This window comes from Macaca mulatta, chromosome 20, assembly GCF_049350105.2.
Source record: "Macaca mulatta isolate MMU2019108-1 chromosome 20, T2T-MMU8v2.0, whole genome shotgun sequence".
Taxonomy (NCBI): Eukaryota; Metazoa; Chordata; class Mammalia; order Primates; family Cercopithecidae; genus Macaca; species Macaca mulatta.
This window is the reverse complement of record NC_133425.1, coordinates 71504875-71526010: the sequence shown is the minus strand read 5'-3', so window position 1 is coordinate 71526010 and position 21136 is coordinate 71504875.

Here is a 21136-nt window from a genome sequence, read left to right as displayed (position 1 = left end):
AGTAAAGGAAGGAGAGTAGTATTTCTCTGTTGCTAGTCATATCATAGCTACAGGGCAAATATTAGCTAAAATTTTTGCAGAAATATTATTAAACATACTGACAATGTTTGTATTTTAAAGGTAGTTCATGACTGTGGGTAGCAAACACGTACATACTATATCAGTTCTCTATCCCCAAACGTAATAGTTTTAAATAAGAATTATTTGCCTTATATTAATAGCTTATACATTTGTGGATTCACTGGGTGGTAGAGGTATCATCTCATCTAGACTGGGCTGGGCTCTGCAGATCTTGGCCAGCTTGCCAGTGTGTGGCTCAGGTGGAGGAGAGGGGATGAACAGCTTTGTTCCTTGTGTTTTTCATCTTTTTCCTGGAGCCAGTGGCCTCATCTGGACACATTCTCCTCAAGGCAGTGTCAGAGGCACAAAAAGGAAAGCAGAAATATATTAAGACCTATTGTATGTGCTTTCCCAGGTTTGGACAGGCATAGTGACCCCCAGCTATTTCTCTTGGTTCTGTGGTAGAACCCAGAGTCAAAGGGTGGGAAAATATACTTCAATGTCCCTCCACTAAATGATGTAGATACTAGGACAAGTGAGGCAGTGGACCCATGAATACTCATTCTGAGTGCTCATGTTTCATCAAAATGCAAGCTCGTTTCCAGTCTTTTATTTCTAAAACAACAATTAAGAAAAACAAGAAAGTAATCTTCCTATTAACTGGATAGGTGAGTTCTGCAGATTTTATGGACAATTAAGTCTTTAAATGAAGATTTAGGAGTACAAAATTGTTTGTTTGTTTTTTTCATTTCTGCTACTGGATATATAAAGACATTCATCTTAAACTTTATTCAAATATGGTTTTAAAATCCTTTTATCTCTAACAACATGAGATGTATTTTGCAAAAGAAAATGTTAAAAAAGCACAAAAGATCTAACTAAAAGGCATTGTTATCAGACTTGAAAGAAATCAGTTGCTTGAATTTTACTAGAAGGCGATGCAAATCATTTGGTTATAATTTAATCAAGAATGTGAATTAATATTTCTACAGCAATATGGATTTATGTTTTAAATATCTAACAGCTAAATATTTCCTAAGATTCAGTCTATGCATAATTCACTTCCCTTTCAAACAAAAAACAATAAATAGTCAGCAGGAAAAACTGTAATAAAGAAAGCCAAATAAACTTGGCCCAATGTAATATTGCTTTTACTTACTTAATTGATTATTTTTTTTACATTCTGGTTGTCTATAATAGCTTAGGGTTCTTAGTGAACCGTTTTAGATAAGAGTCCCTGAGGCAGCTCAATACAAAAAAGCACAGGTGGCTATTCTCTGAGCTATCTATCGAAAGTGGCTTCAAGCCCATATTAGATAACATCGCTCCATGTCTACGACTTTGAGCTTAAACAAGCCAGACAAGTCAGACAGAAATGGACACACAGTCTCCAGCAATTTCTAAGTTGAAATGACAATTAAGAGCAGACTTCTTAAATAACCCCAGCATGTCAAAGACTAAACCTAATACTTTGATTTATCATGCTATAGCAACTAGTGTCATAAAATATATTAGATTTATTCTTTTAATGACTAAATTTGTAAGTTCTAGTGGTCCTAAAATGTAATTCACACATAGTCATTATTATTAAAAGTTGTGTTGAGCATTTGTTTTGTGGCAAACTTTATGTTTCATATTGGGAATGAAGAATGAAACATGTATGATCTGTTTTCTACTTGCTCAAACAGGATTGAATTAGCAGTATCTTACAACGTAAGTACATCGTCCCAAGACCATGTTTCCAAGACTATTTTGAGTCCTCAATTGCACAGACAAGTTTCACTTGTGCTTCTGCACAGACTGACAATTTATAGGAAGCAATTGCAATGTGCAATGGACCCATCTCAGGCAGCTCTTCAGATCCTCCAGGCTTCAACTGTCCTCTATTCCAGCTGCTGCAGTGACAACTAGCTCTGCATGAACTCTGGCTGGCTTCTTGCAGACATTCTCTGACAGCATCCCTACTTCAGCACAGGCCTTCCTTGCTGACTTCCCCAGGAGAACCAAGAAGATGCACATGTCCATACATGCATCACTAGAAGTGAAATCTCCAAGGGGTGGGTGACCTTTGAACAATCAGAGATAGGACCCACTGAATGAATTTTCCCCCTTTACTCAAGTTAGCTGCAAGCCACTTTCTTCAGCTTCTTGGGGGCTTGTTTCCGTGGCTCTCGCAACCAGTTACACTCAACAAACAGCAGTGTTGAATGCACCTTCACCTTAAGTCTTCCTGCTTTCCTACATCCCTCCCTTCTTGCTCCCTCATACATCCTTTAGTAATAGCACCTATTCCCTCTGCCTCAGGCTTTGCTTTCTGGGAAACTCAGAATCGGACACAGTCAAAGCAGAATTTGTCATGGGGTCGTGTGGGAACATGGAATGAGTCAGAAGTGAAAGAGGAGAAAATAAGTAAGAAATGAAATTTCTGCTATGGAAGGCAAAAGGAAATACTGGAAAAAAGGCAACTTAAAGTCCAGCTAAAGAACTAGAGGATGTATTTTAATCACTCTGAGTAAGGATAACTCTCTGAAGAGCCAGTCATCTTACTTTGAGGTTTCTTCCATTGTAAATCTCTTTTACTGAAAAGCTCTTGAAAAACAAAACTCATTAGAGAGTCAAGGTAATGGTTCTCTTCCAAAACGTCTGCTGTTCACTGTTATTACTGTGTTACTGCCAGCAATACAGAGCACACTGCGTCACTCCAGTAGTAAATGGGTGGGTCCATGTCTTTCCTCAGAGATAAATGAAGCAACAATGTGGTAAAAAGTGCTTGGTTTCAAGAGGTGAACAGTTGGATCTTTAATTACAAAGGACTGAAATCCATTACAACACGACGGGGAGTGTGTTTAATTTGCAGAGGGAGAGAGAAATTGCTGTTTTTTGTGACTTAAATGACCTTAACACAAAAACCCAACAGTCCCTACTTCTGAAGGGCAACAATCTACAGCCTCTACCCTAAACATGTAGACAGAACCAGAGACTAGGAATTGCTTTATCTTTAAAACGGAAGAAAGAATGACACAGAGTTAAGCTTATGGTTGTCTGCCTGATTTACTATCATGAGCTCTGCTTTATAGTTTAGTGAAGTATTCAAACCTTTGACTCGTTTGTAAGAATAGAGCGATATTAGAAAGCAAGTGAGTATTGTGTGGAATTTGTAGTTTTAAACTTTACTTTCCTTTGGAGATACATCACCTCTCTGAATTTTTTTGAGGACAGCAATACTCTTTTATCTTATTCAAGTAGTTTTCAGAATCCCCTACCCTATTAACAACACAAAGAATGCCCTGAAAACATTGAACTCTCTTTGCTGCAAGTTCTGAATATGTCACTTTTACTGAAGTCTCTGATCAATGGTATTAAAGCTTTTGCCTCAGCAAGGTCTTGTTCCTCAGCTGAACAAATAGGAACACGCTCTCCTTCGTGAGCTCCCTAGTATTCAAAAACACCATTAACTAATTCTAAAGGATCCAAAATGGCACTCATTTTGCATTTTAATGTTTGGTTTTACGATATCATTGAAGGGTAGGAACGATCATTTCTAACTCTTAATGTGTCCTCCCACATGGAAAGTGGAGGGACCTCAATTAGTTTAACACTCAATCCAATGTCAATTCCTCATTCTCTTTCCCCTAAGAAAAGAGAAATGATAAGACTGATCAGGAGAAGTTGCCGAGAGAAATGGTCTTGCAGGGCTCAACTCCCTTGCCTTCGTTCACTTGGGTGCAGACCGCTCAGGGAGAGTACCCATCTTACCCTAGTAGAACTCACTGGTAATTTAATGTTAAAGAGGGCCTGGGTTCTCCTTGAATCCAGTGAAAATGAAATTTTAAATTCTCCATCTGCTGAGAGTTTTCCCTAGAATCATCTCTCTTTTCTTTCAAGGAAATTTGATCTAAAAACTACTTTTAATTGGGGGACTATAAAGCATATTTTTGTTAAACACCTTCAATGATATTACTGATATCTACATACCATTTTTAATTTACAATTTTAAAGAAAATAAAGTTAGCACAGCAAAAGTCCATAGAAATTTACATTTGTATTCCAAAACAGAGACAAAGATCACACACACAAAAAACCATAGATAAGTGTTTATAGCAGCTTTATTTACACTACCAGAAGACTGGAAACAAATTACACGGTTTTCAACAGGTGAATGGTTTTAAGAAAACTATGATACATTCATACCATGGAATACTACCCAGCAATAAAAGGGAATGAATTACTAATTCGCAGAACGACGTGGATAAATCCTCAAGGGAAATGTGTCAATCTCAGGGTTACATATTATATGATTCTGTCTATTTAACCTTCTTCTTGATATAAAAAAATCACAGAGATGAAAAAGATATTAGGACTTGCCAGGGATTCAAAATGGGAGTGTAGGGTGGAATCAAATGGTTGTAGTTATAAAAGGCTAACATGAGGGACTCTTGGTAATGCAATTGTTCTGTATCTTGACCTACACATGTGGATACACCAAACCACATATGTGATAAAAACTAAATACCCATACAAGTATATGTAAAAACGGGGAATTCTAAATAAAATTAGTAGATTGCATCAATGACATTTTCCTGATTGTGATGTTGCACTATAGTTTTCAACATGGTAACCACTGGCAAAACTAAGTAAAGCATACATGGGGTATTATGTTTCTACAACTGCATATAAATCTATAATTATCTTAAAATATAAGTTTAGTTAAAAAGAAGAAACACATAAAGTATGTTTTATTTTCTCATCAGACTGATTCATATCATGATCAGAAATCAATTTTGTAACCATAGAAAAAGAGGTTTGTAAAAGTGAAGGAAAGACAGTACATTCAGTTCCACAGATAAAGCTCTATGTTGTGCAGTATAATACTTTACATATATCCAATTCCGTTTTTTAAAAAAATCCTGTGAGATAGTAGCTGAGCTTTTTAAAAACCTTTCACTGAGCAGTTTATAACTCTGATTCTCAAGCCATTTCTTTGTTTTTATTTTATTTGAAATCAGTTAAAGAAAGTCACTTACATGATTTTACTATGGGCTTGGTGATAGCTTTTTTTTTTTTCATCAATTACCTTTGTTTGAAGTTAAAGATGGCAAAAAGAAAGGTAGGATTCTTTCTTTACCCTATTAAACTGATCTTTAGTTCAAATTATTAAGGAAGAATTAAGAGTACCCTTCATGACACTATCAAGACACATACACTTTCTTTTATTTTAGAAAATGTTAGAAAGAGAGAAACCAGTCATTCGAAGCCCATTATTTAGCTCGTGTATCTACCTTGAGCCTTGAGACTAGAGACCCAGGTTATTTTAATTACAAGAATGTGAGTTGATTTTAAGAAGATGTATTTTAACTTTTAGTGCCCAAAATCCTGTTTCTGAAACTCAAGTAAACACAGACTTTTATCTCAAATAGCCAATCATGATTATGTATTATACACTGAGTCTCTAATATTCAAAATAATCATTCAATTAGTGCTTTCTACTTCTTTTATCTAGTTGTGATGACTATATGATTATATTTCTAATTAACTAGAAGGAGGAACAATACTAAGCCCAGGTCAATTATCATGATTTATGTGCCTTGATTAGTGCATGGGAATAGATACTCTACTAACAACATTCTCTATGATCTCATTTCAAATAATAACAGAGCCAAGCAAGAGATAATCTAGAAAACATTCTAAGCAGAAAATAAACCTATTAGAAATTTAGGAATAAGACTCAACATTCTAATCTCAGTAGGCAATGCAAGTGATCAACATGTTGAAAAGACCATTTAATTTTACTTTCTATTTAACTCCAACTAAAATTACCTTTTTTCTGGAAATAAAATGTTAATAAAAACAGAAAAATTGAGAGGAAAAATGTCATATACATATCATTTTGGGGACGTGGAAAGAGGAGATGCACTATTTGCTTGCCAACACTGATATTATCCTCATCACTGTGGTAAAACTCTACCTACACTCTTTGCCCAGAAGTTCTTTTCTTTTTCAGTTGCTAAATTCTTTTTGTGTTTAATATTCCTGTCTTCCTGAAATTGATATGGCTCCAACCTGCTGCCTTGGCCCTCTCCAGTGTTGTTCTTGGAATTTCTATCTTATTTATCTTTGCCAGTTTCCTTTGGGTTGTTGCTTGTTTTTCTTACCAGTCAATCCAGATGGAATATCAACCTGTAGGATCCCCTCCCTCTTTATCAGCTAGCAGATTAATCTGCAAACCTCATTTCAAAAGCAATGATTTACACAATCTGAGAGATGTCTGAGATAGACACAAACATAAATAGTTCAAAATCATAAACTAATTGGTCTCATTCAATCTTTAATTTTGGCAAAAGTATTTCCACCTTGGTTGCTTGTAACAAGTTCAACTGAGTTTGCTGTAGATATAGGTGTGCATCCAATATGGTAGTCACACGGCTGTTAAGAACTTAAAATGTGGCTAGTCCAAATTAACATGTGCTTTAAATGTAAAACACAAGCTAGATTTCAAAGACTTAGTATGAGAAAGTTTCTAGCATATCTCATTAACCTTAATAATTTATTACATTCCTTGTAATTGGAAATAATAATAATCCATATAAGATCTCCATTACTTGATATTCAAGCATAGCTCTAATTCATCTTTTTCTTAGCAAGATTCCTCTTCCCACTAAGAAACATGTTGCAGGGTTGCCCGTTAGAGTTAGTACCAAAATTCTTAACCCTTTACCTGGATTTCTTTATTTCTGGCTCTGTTAAAATAACCAGACAACGGCACTAGCCTCACTTAAAACCAAAATTACCAAATATTTACAGGTAAAAAACATTTCTGAGAGCACAGAATATATATTTCTTCCAGTAATAATTTTCCTAGCATAAAAGCCAGCTGTTTCAGCAATACAGCTATCCAGCCCAACTGAGAAAACACATTTCTTTTTATTGCCAAATATAACATTAAAAGGGTTTTAAATTGATACTGAACTTAGTAACAGGTTGCAATAGTAGACGAATTCATATTTTACTTCTCTTTATCAATTTTAAAATGAGTTTAATTGCAGAATTTATATTATTCACACAAATTTCTTTTTCCTTAAATTTTAAGAGATATATAATATTTGATACATATGAAAATACATGCCACAAATATGGAAGTTACCAAGTATAATAATAACCAACAATTCATGACCCCATCACACATTCCAAGAAGCAGGCTACTGACATTATCATTGCATCAACTGTGCGCCTCTTCATTTTCCTATCCCCTGATTCCCCAAAGAGGTAACCGCTATCTATAATTTTATCATTCTCTTGATTATTTTCTTAATACATGTTTCATACACGTACTTGTACTTAAATAGTATCTTGTTCAATTATGTGTGGTTTTGATATTTAATAGCCCTATGTGATTTTTTAAACTTCAAATAATTTTCGATGTCAGAACAATCTTGTATGCCTTCAAATGTACCTCACTTGGTCATGAAACAGTATTTTTTAAATACATTTCTGGATTTATACACCTCTGATTTGGTCCATAGAGTTAAAGGGGTAAAGAGGCTTATTAAAAGAATGATTTTTTAAAAAGAACAAAATAAGTTTTAAGAACAATCATTTAGTTTAGTTTTTTTTTTTAATCTTTGTAAATGGCAGATTGTATGCTGCTTCCACAGCAAGTGAGTGGGTATGGATTTTTGTGTTTCAATTTCATGCAGTTCTTCTCTAATTTTAGTTATTTCTTTTCTTCTGCTAGTTTTGGCATTAGTTCCTTCTTTTTCTTCTAGTTCCTTTAGATACAAAGATAGATTGTTAATTTGAGACTTGTCCCACTTCTTGATGAAGTTGTTTAGCAGTATAAACTTTCCTCTTAACACTGCTTTAGCTGCATTCCAGAGATTTGGTAAGTTGTGTCCCTATTTTCATTAATTTAAAATAATTTTTTGAAATGTGCATTAATTTTGATGTTTTCCTAGTAGTTATAGAGGAGTAATTTGTTTAATTTCCATGTATTTGTGTAGTTTTGAGAGACCTTCTTGATATCAATTTCTATTTTTATTGCACTGTGGTCCAAGAGCATGCTTGATATGATTTTGATATTTTTAATTTATTGAGACTTATTTTATGACCCAACCAGTAGTCAATCTTAGAATACGCCCTGTGTGCAGATGAGAATGTATATAGTTGTTGGGCGAAGTCTTCTGTAGATGTCTCTTATGTCAAAATGGTCAAGTGTCAAGTTTAAGTCTATAGTTTCTTTGTTAGTTTTGTTGTTGTTGTTGTTGTTGCTGTTGTTGTTTTGAGATGGAGTCTCCTTCTGTCGCCCAGGCTGGAGTGCAGTGGTGTGATCTCGGCTCACTGCAACCTCCGCCTCCTGGATTCAAGTAATTCTCCTGTCTTAGCCTCCCAAGTAACTGGGACTACAGGTGCATGCCACTATGCTCAAATAATTTCTTTTTCTTTTTTTTTTTTTTTTTTTTTTGGATTTTTAGTAGAGACAGGGTTTCACCGTGTTAGCCAGGATAGTCTCAATCTCCTGACCTCCTGTTCCACCCACCTCGGCTTCCCAAAGTGCTAGGATTACAGGTGTGAGCCACCGTGCCCAGCTCTTTGTAAGTTTTCTGCCTCAATGATCTGTCTAACACTGTCAGTGGGGTGTTGAAGTCTCCCATTATTATTGTGTGGCTAAGTTTCTTTGTAAGTCACAAAGAACTTGTTTTATGAATCTGGGTGCTCCAATGTTGGATGTGTTTATATTTAAGACAATTAAGCCTTCTTATTGAATTGAACCCTTTATCATTACATAATGCCCTACTTTTTCCTTCTTAGTTTTTAAAGGTTTAAAGCTCATTTTATCTGACATAATAGTGACTCTTAGTCTTTTTTTTTTTCATTTGCATAGTATATCTTTCCTCAACCTTTATTTTGAGCCTGTTGGTGTTGCTATATGTGAAATGGTTCTCTTAAAGACAGTAGACAGTTGAGTCTTGTCTTTTTATGCAACTTGTCACTTTGCGTTTTATAAATAGGGTGTTCATTTACATTCAGCATTATTATTGATATGTAAGAGTTTGCCTGTGTCATCATGTTATAAGCCATTTTGTAAACTTGGTTGTGTAGTTGCTTTATGCTACAGGCTTTGCGCTTAAGTATTTACAGTAGCAGCTGCCATTCTTTTAATTCCATATTTAGCTCTCCCATAAAGACCTCTTGTAAGGCTGGTCTAGTTGAAACAAATTCCCTCATCATTTGCTTGTCTGAGAAGGATTTTATTTCCCTTTTACTTACGAAGCTGCGTTTGGCAGGGATATAAAATTTTTTATTACAATTTATTTTCTTTGAGGATGGTAAAAATAGATCCCCAATCTCTTCTGGCTTATAAGATTTCTGTTGAGAAATTCGCTGCTGGTCTGATGGGGTTCCCTGTTTACATCCTGACCCTTCTCTCTAGCTGCCTTTAAGGTTTGTTCTCTGTTGACCTTGGTGAATCTGATTAGTATGGACCTTGGGGATAGTCATCTTGTATAATATCTAGCTGGGGTTCTCTGTATTTCTAGAATTTGCATGTCAACCTCTCTAGCAAAATTAGAAAAATTTTCATGGACTCTTTCCTCAAATATATTTTCTAAGTTGTGTATTCTCTCTCCTCTCTCACCTTCTCTCTCAGGGATGCCAGTGAGTCATGATTTGGTCTCGTTACATAACCCCATATTTCTCAGAGGTTTGTTCCTTTTTCTTAATTATTTTTTCTTTATTTTTGTCTGGATGACTTGATTTGAACTAGTCTTCACATTCTGAGATTCTTTCCTCAACTTTGTCTATTCTGCTGTCAGTCCTTCTGATTCTGAGATTCTTGTAGTAAATTTTTCAGCTCAAGAAGTTCAGTTTAGACCTTTCTTAAAATGGCTATTTTGTCTCTCAGCTCTTGAATTACTTCACTGGATTGCTTGGATTCCTTGGATTAGGTTTCAACTTTCTCCTGGATCTCAGTGAGCTTCCTTGCCATCCAGATGCTGGATTCTCTGTCTGTAATTTCAGTCATTTCAGACCTGTTAGGAACCATGGCTGGGGAGTGATTGGGCTAGTTTGGAAGTAAGAAGATATTCTGGGTTTTAGAATTTCCAGTTTTTGCACTGATTTTTTTCTTATCTAGGACAGTTGGTGTTCATTTAACTGTGGTGTAAATCAAGCAGTCAGTTGGTGGCTTCGTTTCTGGGAGTTTTCAGAGGGCTAAGTCTCTATACAGGGTGTTTGCTCTTAGATTCTTGCCCTTGGTTTCACAGGGTAGAGAGTTAGCAGTTTTTTGGTGTCCCTAGCACCATGCCTGCTGAAGACCCATCTCTATTTAATCTCTAGGGAGATCCTACAAGCTCACATATGCATGGGGGGCAGGGTGTGGGTTTCCCTGCAGCTAGGATCCCAGAGGTCCACAGTGAGAGTGGGAAGTCTACCCTAGTCTCTTCACTCATCTCTTCCGCAGGCACTGTTAAGGACTAGGAACCAGCCATAGTGTTCAAGTACCTCAGTTTCTTCCCTCTTCAGCCTTAGGTTTGCTTCTTTTCTCCATCCACATTTGGCATTTTCTCTCCAAAGATATGTTCAAATTATGTTGGTTTAGCCAAAATCCTGGTCTCTCTCAGTGGGAGTGGCACTTCCTAGATGCATCTAGTCAGCCATCTTGAAACTGTCTCCTCATATGGTAGATCTTAAATGTTCTCACCACAAAAAAATAAGTGTATGAGGTAACAGATATGTTAATTAGCATGATGTAATCATTGTACAAAGTATACATATAGCAAAACATCATGTTGTGCAACTTAAATATATACAAATTTTGTGTCAGTTAAACCTTAATAAATTGAAAGAAAAAAGGGCTGAACAATACAAACTGAAAGAAAAACCATAAATGCCAGTGAATATACCACTTTTTTCAGATACCATAAAAGAGATTTGATAACTAAATTATCTTATTTTCCTTTCACTTTAGTATATCACTTAAAACAATGTAAGTAAATATACATTTACTATAATACAGTTTTAGAAATGATGTATTAAAAAGATTTATTTTGGAAAATTCTATGTACCTAAAGTATTTCTGACAGATTTTTTTTCTATTCAGAATGCTTTCTCCCAAAAAGATTCTGTGTATTCTGTTACTACAATTGCATTTATATTTTCTTTTTTGAGACGGTCTTCTCACTCTGATGCTCAGGTTGGAATGCAATAGCATAATCTTGACTCACTGCAACCCCTACCTCCTGGACCCAAGTGATCCTCCTACCTCAGCCTTCCAAGTATCTGGGACTACAAGCATGTGCCACCACACCCAGTTAGTTTTTGTATTTTTTGTAGAGACAGGGTCTTACTATATTGCCCAGGCTGATCTTGAACTCCTAGGCTCAAGAAATCCACCTACCTCAGTCTTCCAAAGTGCTGGGATTACAGGTATGAGCTACTGTGTCAGCCTACAATTGTTTTCTTTATGGAAAACATACTTCAACTGATATATATATATATATATATAAATCATATAAATCAAATCAACTGATACATATATCATATATATTATATATATATTATTTTCAGATATTGATGGCCTTATGCATATTCATACATTCTGAATCTGAAAAACAAACTAAAATCCTGCCTGTAACCATATACTAATTTTTTTTTTTTTTTTTTTTTTTGAGATGGAGTTTCGCCCTTGTTGCCCAGGCTGGAGTACAATGGTGCAATCTCAGCTCACTGCAACCTCTGCCTCCCAGGTTCAAGTGATTCTCCTGCCTCAGCCTCCCGAGTAGCTGGGATTATAGGCGCCCACCACCACACCCAGCTAATATTTGTACTTTTAGTACAGATGGGGTTTCACCACGTTGGCCAGGCTGGTCTTGAACTCCTGACCTCAGGGGATCCACCTGCCTTGGCCTCCCAAAGTGCTGGGATTACAGGTGTGAGCCAATGCGCCCGGCCCACTAATTTTTTTTTTATAGTTTCTGCCTTTCAGTGTTTATGCCATGGTCTCTATTTCAGTTGGAATAATAATTTCATTAATAGCTCACTATTTAATTATTTTCTTACACATTCCTACAATATATAGTATAACTAAGTTTTCTTCATTACATTCTTTTTTGTTCTATCTATAAAAGATAAGGATAATCAAGAAAGGAAAACAGTACTAGCATAATACGTATTAAGCTCCTATTGTCCTCTAGGTACCATATGTAGTACTTTTATATAGTGACTGAAGATTGCATTAAAATTATTACTTTTACTTTTTCGCTAATGACTCAAGATTCCATTAAAATCATTAGTTTTACGTTTTTGCTAATGAAGAGACTAAGACTCAGAGATGTTAGAGGACTTAAGGTTATACAGATAATAAATATAGAGCTAGAAATATTCAATCAATTTTTAATATTATTTTACTACTATAGAGAGCTTGTTGTCCTAATCTTTATAAAAGCTCTTACTTCTTAAAGTACTTTGTTTTGTGTGTCATTACCAACTAAGACAAATTAGAGTGATTTTTGTTTTTAATTTCTCAACAAAGACTGTGGTTCATTAAATGTGTTATTCTTAACACGTCAGTAACCCAAACCCATCACCCTAGACCTTAATATTGTTTTTTTTCTTTTCTTTTTCTTTTTTTTTTTTTTTTTTTGAGACAGGGTCTCACTCTGTCACCCAGGCTGGAGTGCAGTGGCATCATCTTGGCTCACTGCAACCTCCGCCTCCCGGGTTCAAGTGATTCTTCTGCCTCAGCCACCAAAGTATCTGGGATTACAGGTGCATGCCGCCATGCCTGGCTGATTTTTGTAGGATGAGGTTTCACCATGTTGTCTGGGCTGGTCTTGAACTCCTGGCTTCAAGCAATACATCCTCCTTGCCCTCCCAAAGTGCTGGGACTACAGGCATGAGCTACTGCACCGAGCCATTTCTAATATTTTATACTCTCTTCGCTCCAATTACTCTTTCTCTAACATGTATCTTAAGAATTTATGCTATTGAAATTCTAAAACTTAAGTGTAGTTCATCTTAAGTGTAGCTCATCTTTGTCACATTTTCCTATATCTCTTTTAGTCTGCTCTACCAAAAGAGTATCTTCCCCAATTCAAGGATTCAAAGATCAGTGGGAATCAATAAGGAACACACCATAGGAACTGCCAGGCAAACCAAACATTCTGCTTCTTCCCCCTTCAACATCCCCCTCCATCCACTCCCAACCCATCCACAATTGCCACAGGCTGTGAAAGAAGTGCTTCCCATCTGGCTAGACAAGTAGCTGTGGGAATGGGAAATGACTCCAATATAAATATATACAAACATATGTACACATAAAGATATGCAGATACATTTTTTTAAATGGAAAAAGAGCAAATGTACACAACAAGTCACACAAATAGAAAAACCAGAACAGCTGTTAAGGCATGGTAATACTACTTAAAATATAGTAACCTTTTACTGGATTCTAAGCACTTTACATGTGTATTTAATTTCATAATAAACCTGTGATAGATTATTAATGTTACTCTTATTTATAAAAAATGAAGAAACTGAGGAACAAAGACATTTTCAGTCACTCCAGGATTCAAGCGGCCTGCCAATTTTATACAGATAAAAAAAATGGCAGCTGGGTGCGGTGGCTCACGCCTGTAATCACAGCACTTTGGGAGGCCAAGGCAAGCAGATCATCTGAGGTCAGGAGTTCAGCCCAGCCAGCATGGTGAAACCCCATCTCTACTAAAAACACAAAAATTAGCCGGGTGTGGTGGCTACTACAGTAGCCTGTAGTCCCAGCTACTCGGGAGGCTGAGGCAAGAGAAGTATTTGAACCCGGGAGGCAAAGGTTACAGTGAGCTGAGGTCATGTCACTACACTCCAGCCCAGGTGACAGAGTGAGACTCCATCTAAAAATGGCAAAGACAGGCCGCCCTTCCAGTCAAAGTGTTCATCACATACCGTGTGGCAGCAATACATTGCTTAACTTCTGTGCAAATAAGCTTGAAAATGTTGATGAAATGGATTATTATGTAGGAAAATATAATTATAACATAGTATATAATATTTAATAATAGAACACAATAATTGACACCATCAAAAAAGCTACCAAATCAATCTGTACTTTTAAAAAAAAAAAAAAGGCAAGCCAACAGATAATTTCTGTTGGAGCCTGTGACTTGCATAGGTCACTTAAAATATCGTTCCTTCCAAATACTGAAACCACAGAAAACTCTGATGATGATAGAGGGAAGAAAATTTAAAATAAGTTTGAAATAACACTACACATAAAAAAAGTGATAAATAATATTAGACTAAATAATGATAATAAACTACATGCAGATTGATAAATTTTGCCTCTTGTTTATTTCTTCATAGTACAACTATTTTTTCAATTACCTGTGTTAGTCAAGGCAATCCCCTGCAACTCACATTGCAATTGAATGTGCATTGGTTGACTATCCCCTTCTATATGATTTCTCAGTGATCCAGGCTTCTTTCACCTGTGCCCACCTTAAAGGACATGGACAACAGAAACAGGAGAAAGGAAGTGCTTGCATAGGCTCACACAAAATATTTCAGGGCCGAAGCCTAGAAATGATACTTATTACCTCTTGCTACATTCCGCTGTCCAGAACTAGTCCCATGGCTACAATCTACCTGCATAGGAGATTGCAACATGCTGCTCTTCACATATTTTTAGAAACAAGAATGTGATTGGGGATTATCTTACCAGTTTTTGCCACAGTCCACATTTTTCACCTTCAAATACCCACTTGGCTCTTCCTCACAAACACTTTAAAAAAGCCTCATTCTTTCCAAAGGGGTCAACATAAAGGTCACTCAGCCCCTAGATTCAGCTCCTATCCATGTAATACAGTCTTTTCCTGCATAGGAAACAGTCAATTCTTCCCTGAGCTCATATTTTCCTTGTAATACTTAGCCAACATGCATTACTGAGGTTCTTTTTGCCAATCCCTTCCCTCATAGTACATTAGAAACATGGTCTGCCTTCCAAGTGTTCCCTAGAACCAATTATTTTACCTAACAACTTTTTGGTAATATGCCATCTCCTGACTGAGTGATGTTATAAGAAATAAAAATAAAAGAAAGTCAGGATGCTCTCAGTATTCATAGATAAGAATGCTATTGATGATGCTATTCACTACATAACACAATGGTTTCTTCATGATGAATTTCTTTCCAGTGGCAATATTACATATTGTGTTTTTCCTGTCATCTGGTTGTTTTTGTCACAAAGACAGTATGAATCATTTCTATCCTTGCCTTTGTTGCTGTAAAATCATGTCAGTTTATGGCAAACTTTCTAAAATATAATTTGAAAACTTAGAAAATATACACAACTTTGGTTAATAAATTTATCAACTAACCTCCTTGGTTTCATCATTTTTTTCTACCTATATGTTTCCATCTTTCCTAAAATAAATATTTAAGATAGAATATCTATTGCCATCATCCCTAAAATATGTATTTGTTTAGTTATATTTTTAATCAGTTTCTTATGTTCTTAGAATCCAGGCTGAAATATAAAAGTAAGCAAACAAATATAGGAAAATAAAGAATAAAGGTCTATGATGACTTGTAGAATCTCCTATGTTTAAGCCCTCTTTTCCCTAAAATGCTTCAGTTACAGAATATGAGAAAATATGGAGGGCAAAGGCTTTAAAGCCTTGATTGGTTTTAAAGATAATGCACATGTATTATCTAAGCTAATCTTCCCTTAAAAAAAGATCTGCAATACATAAATACAGAATATGACAGCTAGGTTGTTTTTAATTTGCCAATGATTGACGAGGTAGGCCAATAGGTCTCTCACTTTCTTTCTGGAAGGGACATTAGAACAGCTGCTCACATACAGATTAATGGTCCATATATTCCAGTCTCTTGTTGCTGACCAGCTGATAAGGCATATAATTGCCCTTAACAATTGGGCATAATTTATTACTACCTTTGGTGGCTGTTACCTTCAACAATTAAAGCATAGTGACTGATGGGCCCTGTTATGTTATCCTAGCAAGAATTTAGCTGAATCTGCTATTCTTACTCATTGTATACAGCATATCTATACATAATAGAAAATTGACAGAAAATTGCATACAAAATAGTTTCAGCTCAGGAAAATGTTCTTCTATTCTTATAGAATTCTAACAAACTTCATAAAATAGATGTACTACCCAATTTCGATAATGTGCCCTTTCACTATAAAGTTAAGGTATATTTACCTGTCAATTTTTTAAGGAATATGTATTGTTGATGTTATAAAGTCACCAAAGCACACACATTTGACTTGCAAGCTCATCAGCTTAAGGAAAGGATGTTAGGGGAAGCAGTGATATGTGGAGGCATAGACTGTACCACGTGGAATACTCAATCCTAGAAGTATTTCAATAGATCATACATTTCTAGGGTATTTCTGGATTGCCATTATAACCAGAAAACAATGAGACTTTTCTCCCAAGGGGAATAATGAAATGTTCCTGATAAGATAGATTATTTTCACCTTTTGAAAAATTAGATAAGCAGAGATAGAGTGGTGGTTGCACAGGGAAAGCATAGTTTATGAGAGGTGTTAAATTACATTCTGATATAATTTGACTGTGTCCCCACCCAAATCTCATCTTGAATTGTAATTCCTGTCATCCCCACATGCCATGGGAGGGGCCAGGTGGGGGTAATTGAATCATGTGGGCAGTTTCCCCCATCCTGTTCTCATGATAGTGAGTTAGTTCTCAGAAGATCTAATGGTTTCATAAGGAGCTTCCCCCTTCACTAGGCACTCATTCTTCTCTTTCCTGTCACCATGTGAAGAAGGACGTGTTTGCTTCCCCTTCCACAGTGATTGTAAGTTTCCTGAGGACTCCCCAGCCCTGTGGAACTATGAGTCAACTAAACCTCTTTCCTTTATAAATTACCCAGTCTCAGGCATGTCCTTATAGCAGTGGGAGAACTAATATACATGCCTCCTCCATAGTCTTCTGACACACAAGCACAGGCACTGTAGGTATGAGTTCTCCACATGGCTCAAGATGGGGCTCTCAGCATCAGATCCTTTCTCCTCACCTTGAGAATGACCTCTAAACCCTTCCAAAGCTGTCTCTTGGGTCTCAGAAAATCACTAAGATTACACTTTTCTTACACATGTCAACTCTTAGCTATTCTTGACATCTCACAGGGATTAATTTCGGAAGTAAAATACAATTCAAGGAAAAAGAATACTTAATTCTGAACACAATATCTTTCCAATTTTTATCCTTCTTATCATTAACAATAAAGAATAAAAGAAAAATGAGGAATCTCATTTTGATAAACAGGTATTTATTATTTTTTAATTTTTTTCTATTTTATTTTTGGGGGTACATAGTTGGTGTATATAGATACTTTTTTAAAAATAATAGAAATTACTTAACTCTTAACCCTGAAAAGATGCTCAGGAGGATGCTTAATTGATCATTCTACCAACCCAAAGGTTATATGGCAAGGATGGTAAGTGGTCAATACTGTGATATAAGATCTCCTGAATTCATTACTTTAAAAATAACTCACTCTAGTTTGTAATTATTCTTAAGAGGTTTTCCATTATTTAACTAGCAGTACTACTGTAGAAATGTATAAGTAATAGCACATTAGCATAAAACTATTAATCATACACACACTTACACATATACAGAGAGAGATTTTTGAATTACAGTGAAGTTTTCTTCATTAAACAATCCCATTTTATCCTTCTAAATACCTACAAAATTAAAGGATGAATACTTTTCCTGGTAAATGTTTTAAATAATTATTCCAGATTATTTTTATTTCCTTTCTTATTTTTGAAAACATCTCTATTAAAGTGTCATTTACCTGCTGTTAAATTTCACGTATTTTAAATGCATAATTTAATTATTCTTCATAAATTTCCAGAGATATACAACCAATCACACTATCCAGTTTTAGAACATTTCCGTCACCCAAAAATGATCACTTATGCCCATATGCATTCAATCTCTATTTCCACCCAAGCCCAGGTAGTCACTAATCAGATTTTGTCTGTATAAATTTGACTTTTCTAGGTATTTTATGCATGGAATCACGTAACACATACTCTTTTGGGACCTGGTTTTATTATTACTTAAAATGTTTTGAGGTTCACTCATGTTTTAGTATGAATCAGTATTCAGTTTCCATTATTTTGTGTATCCATTCATTTGTTAATGGAAATTTTTATTGTTCTCACCTTTTGTCTATTAGGAATAATGCTGCTATGGACATTCAAATACAAATCTTTAGTGAACACGTTTTAATTTCTCTGGGGCAGATACCTAGGATGGAATCACTGGGCTATATAATATGTTCACATTTCACTTTTTTTTTTGAGACGGGGTCTTGCTCTGTCACCCAGGCTAGAGTACAGTGTCATGATCACAGCTCACTGCAATCTTGATCTCCTGGCTGAAGCAATCCCCTGCCTTAGCTTCCCAAGTAGCTGGGACTACAGGTGCCAGGCTAATTTTTGTATTTTTTGTAGAGGGAGGGCTTCACCATTTTGCCCAAGCTGGTCTCAAACTCCTGGGCTCAAGTGATCGACCCACTTCTGCCTCCCAAAATGTTGGGAATTACAGGCATGAGCCACTGTGCTAAACCTCATATTTAACTTTTTAAAAAATATTAAACTATTTTACTAAATAGTTGCACCATTTTACATTTTCAAAAGTAATGTTTCAAAGTTCCATTTTCTCCACATGCTTGTCAATGCTTGTTATAATGAATATAAAGTGTTATTTCATTGCAGTTTTAATTTGCAATTTTCTAATGACTAATTTGTTGAACATCTTTTCATATTTATTTGTCATTCATGTATCTTTTTGGTGAAATGTCTATTCAAATATTTTGCCCATTTCTAACAGTTTACTGAAATGCTATTTACATAAGATAAAGTTCATCCATTAAGTATGCAACTCATTTACATACTAGTGCAACCATCACCATAATCTATTTTCAGAACATGTTATCATCTCACCAAAAAGCCATGTACCTATTAACAGTCACTCTCCATTTCCTTTCTCCCCCAATTTTTAAATGGAATATTTTGGTTTTTTGATTGTTGAGTTGTGACAGTTCTTCAGATACTCTTGATACAAATCATTTATCAGATAAACAATTTACAAATAGTTTATGCCTACCTGTTACTTGTCTTACTCCTTAAAGTCTGAAGTCAGATTTAGTCATTTTTCTTCTATGGATTGTGTTTTTAGTGTCATATCTGAGAACTCTTTGCCTAATACAGCCCTCTGAACAAACTATTAGGCTATTCTTGTGCAAAAAATAAATTGAATCTCATAGAGTTAACTACCTTGTGGTTTACCAATTAATAACTGAGCTGATACATTTTGTCCCCCATGTACAGGAAGACATTAAGAGAGACTTTCTTACCTTAAAATTGCTTCAATAAATACTTATTGAATACTGAATATTTTAATTGAAGCCTAAGGGTCTAAAATCGATATCCCAATAGCTGCTTCAGATGGAAGACAAGAAGTACATATAATTAATGCATCACCTTCACCATGAAGGAATGTTTTTCTACGGGCTTTTTCAGAACTGTGTGAGTGACTTATTAACCATATACCTAATAATAAGGAAGAAAAAACCACTTGACTTTGTTTAAATGAATAAAAAGAGATTAACTAGGAAGTTGATGGACTGGGTAATATTAGTGCTTTTCGTTTCTTTTGAATTAACATTTTTGTATTGTGTGATAATTTTGCAATGGTTTGTAAGAAAAAGTTTTAACAACAATGCAATAATCTACAGAAATCATATAAAACTGGCATGTTGCATATGGAAAAAAAAAGAGAAGAAAATCTGTCACACATTTTTCTTTCTAGCCTCTACAGTAGGTAGTAATAGTAGTTTCTTCTCTTTGTAATTGTGGAAAAGTAAAGTAAAAACATAGCAACAGAAAGCATAGTCAAAATGCTTTAATGGGCTCTTTTATAACCCAAAAGAAATTTGCTATTATATTAGTGATGTTTTATTGTGTCTTTGTGGTTTCACATTAATAATATTTTTCTATATGTATTCTATAACACTGGAATCTATTGAGATTTTATGGTAAGTCAGATGCCAGGAGTATTTTATGGTAATATGATAGTAAAAAAAATAACATCAAGAGGGTGTCATGCATTCATATATTCATCATAAGTTTCTAATGTTTAAGAATAGCCAGAACTGGCACACTCGGTGTATGATTCTTCATAATCCCTGGCACCTTGATTTTATAATTTTCAGCAGCCATCTGTGTTCTTACCGATACTCACACATTGCTTCCATCACTCTTCACAGCTCAGCATCTTTACCTGTCAAACTCAGGAATTACTATCTGAATGAGATCAACAAAGCAATTTACATTGTGCCACCAAGCTGTCTTGGGAGAATGCAATATCTGGGTAATATTATCCCATAGAAGGCTTTGACTTTGTTATTAGTGAACAGGAATTTAAACCCATCAACACTAGTTATTCTGGGTCAGACCTTGGGGGGAAAATCACTCCCAGATTCAGTTTTCTCAATTGGAAAATGAAAATGAAAATGAAAACAGTAGGCATTCCTTCCCAGAAATGGCATATGCCTAAATAAAATTATACATAACAGGCCTCCAAGTTTGAGGCTGAATGGAAATCACTCCTGATATTCAGGTATATCCATGCAAGAGTTATAAGGATTTCAGAGTTTCCGGTGAACCGAGTGGCAGGCACAATGGAATACAACTCTAGAACCGATGGCCTTTAAGTGGCTAGACAAGACAGGAAACATCAGCAAGGTAGACCAAGAGGACAAAGAGGAAAGCAAGACAGCAGTTCCTGCAGAGACAGCCTCAGGGTATACAGGGTGCTGGGTACATGACATTGTCTATAAGCTTTTGAGTTTTTGTATAGTCCTTTTCAACATTCTTCTTCATGAATTTTAGCAGATTTTTTGTGATAAGCATCACTTCATTGTTTTATATGGTTGTTACCATTAAAAAAATCACTTTTTAAATTGGTCTAGATCAGTTGCTTATAAAGCATCCCATCAACATCTACAGCTTAGTTACTGA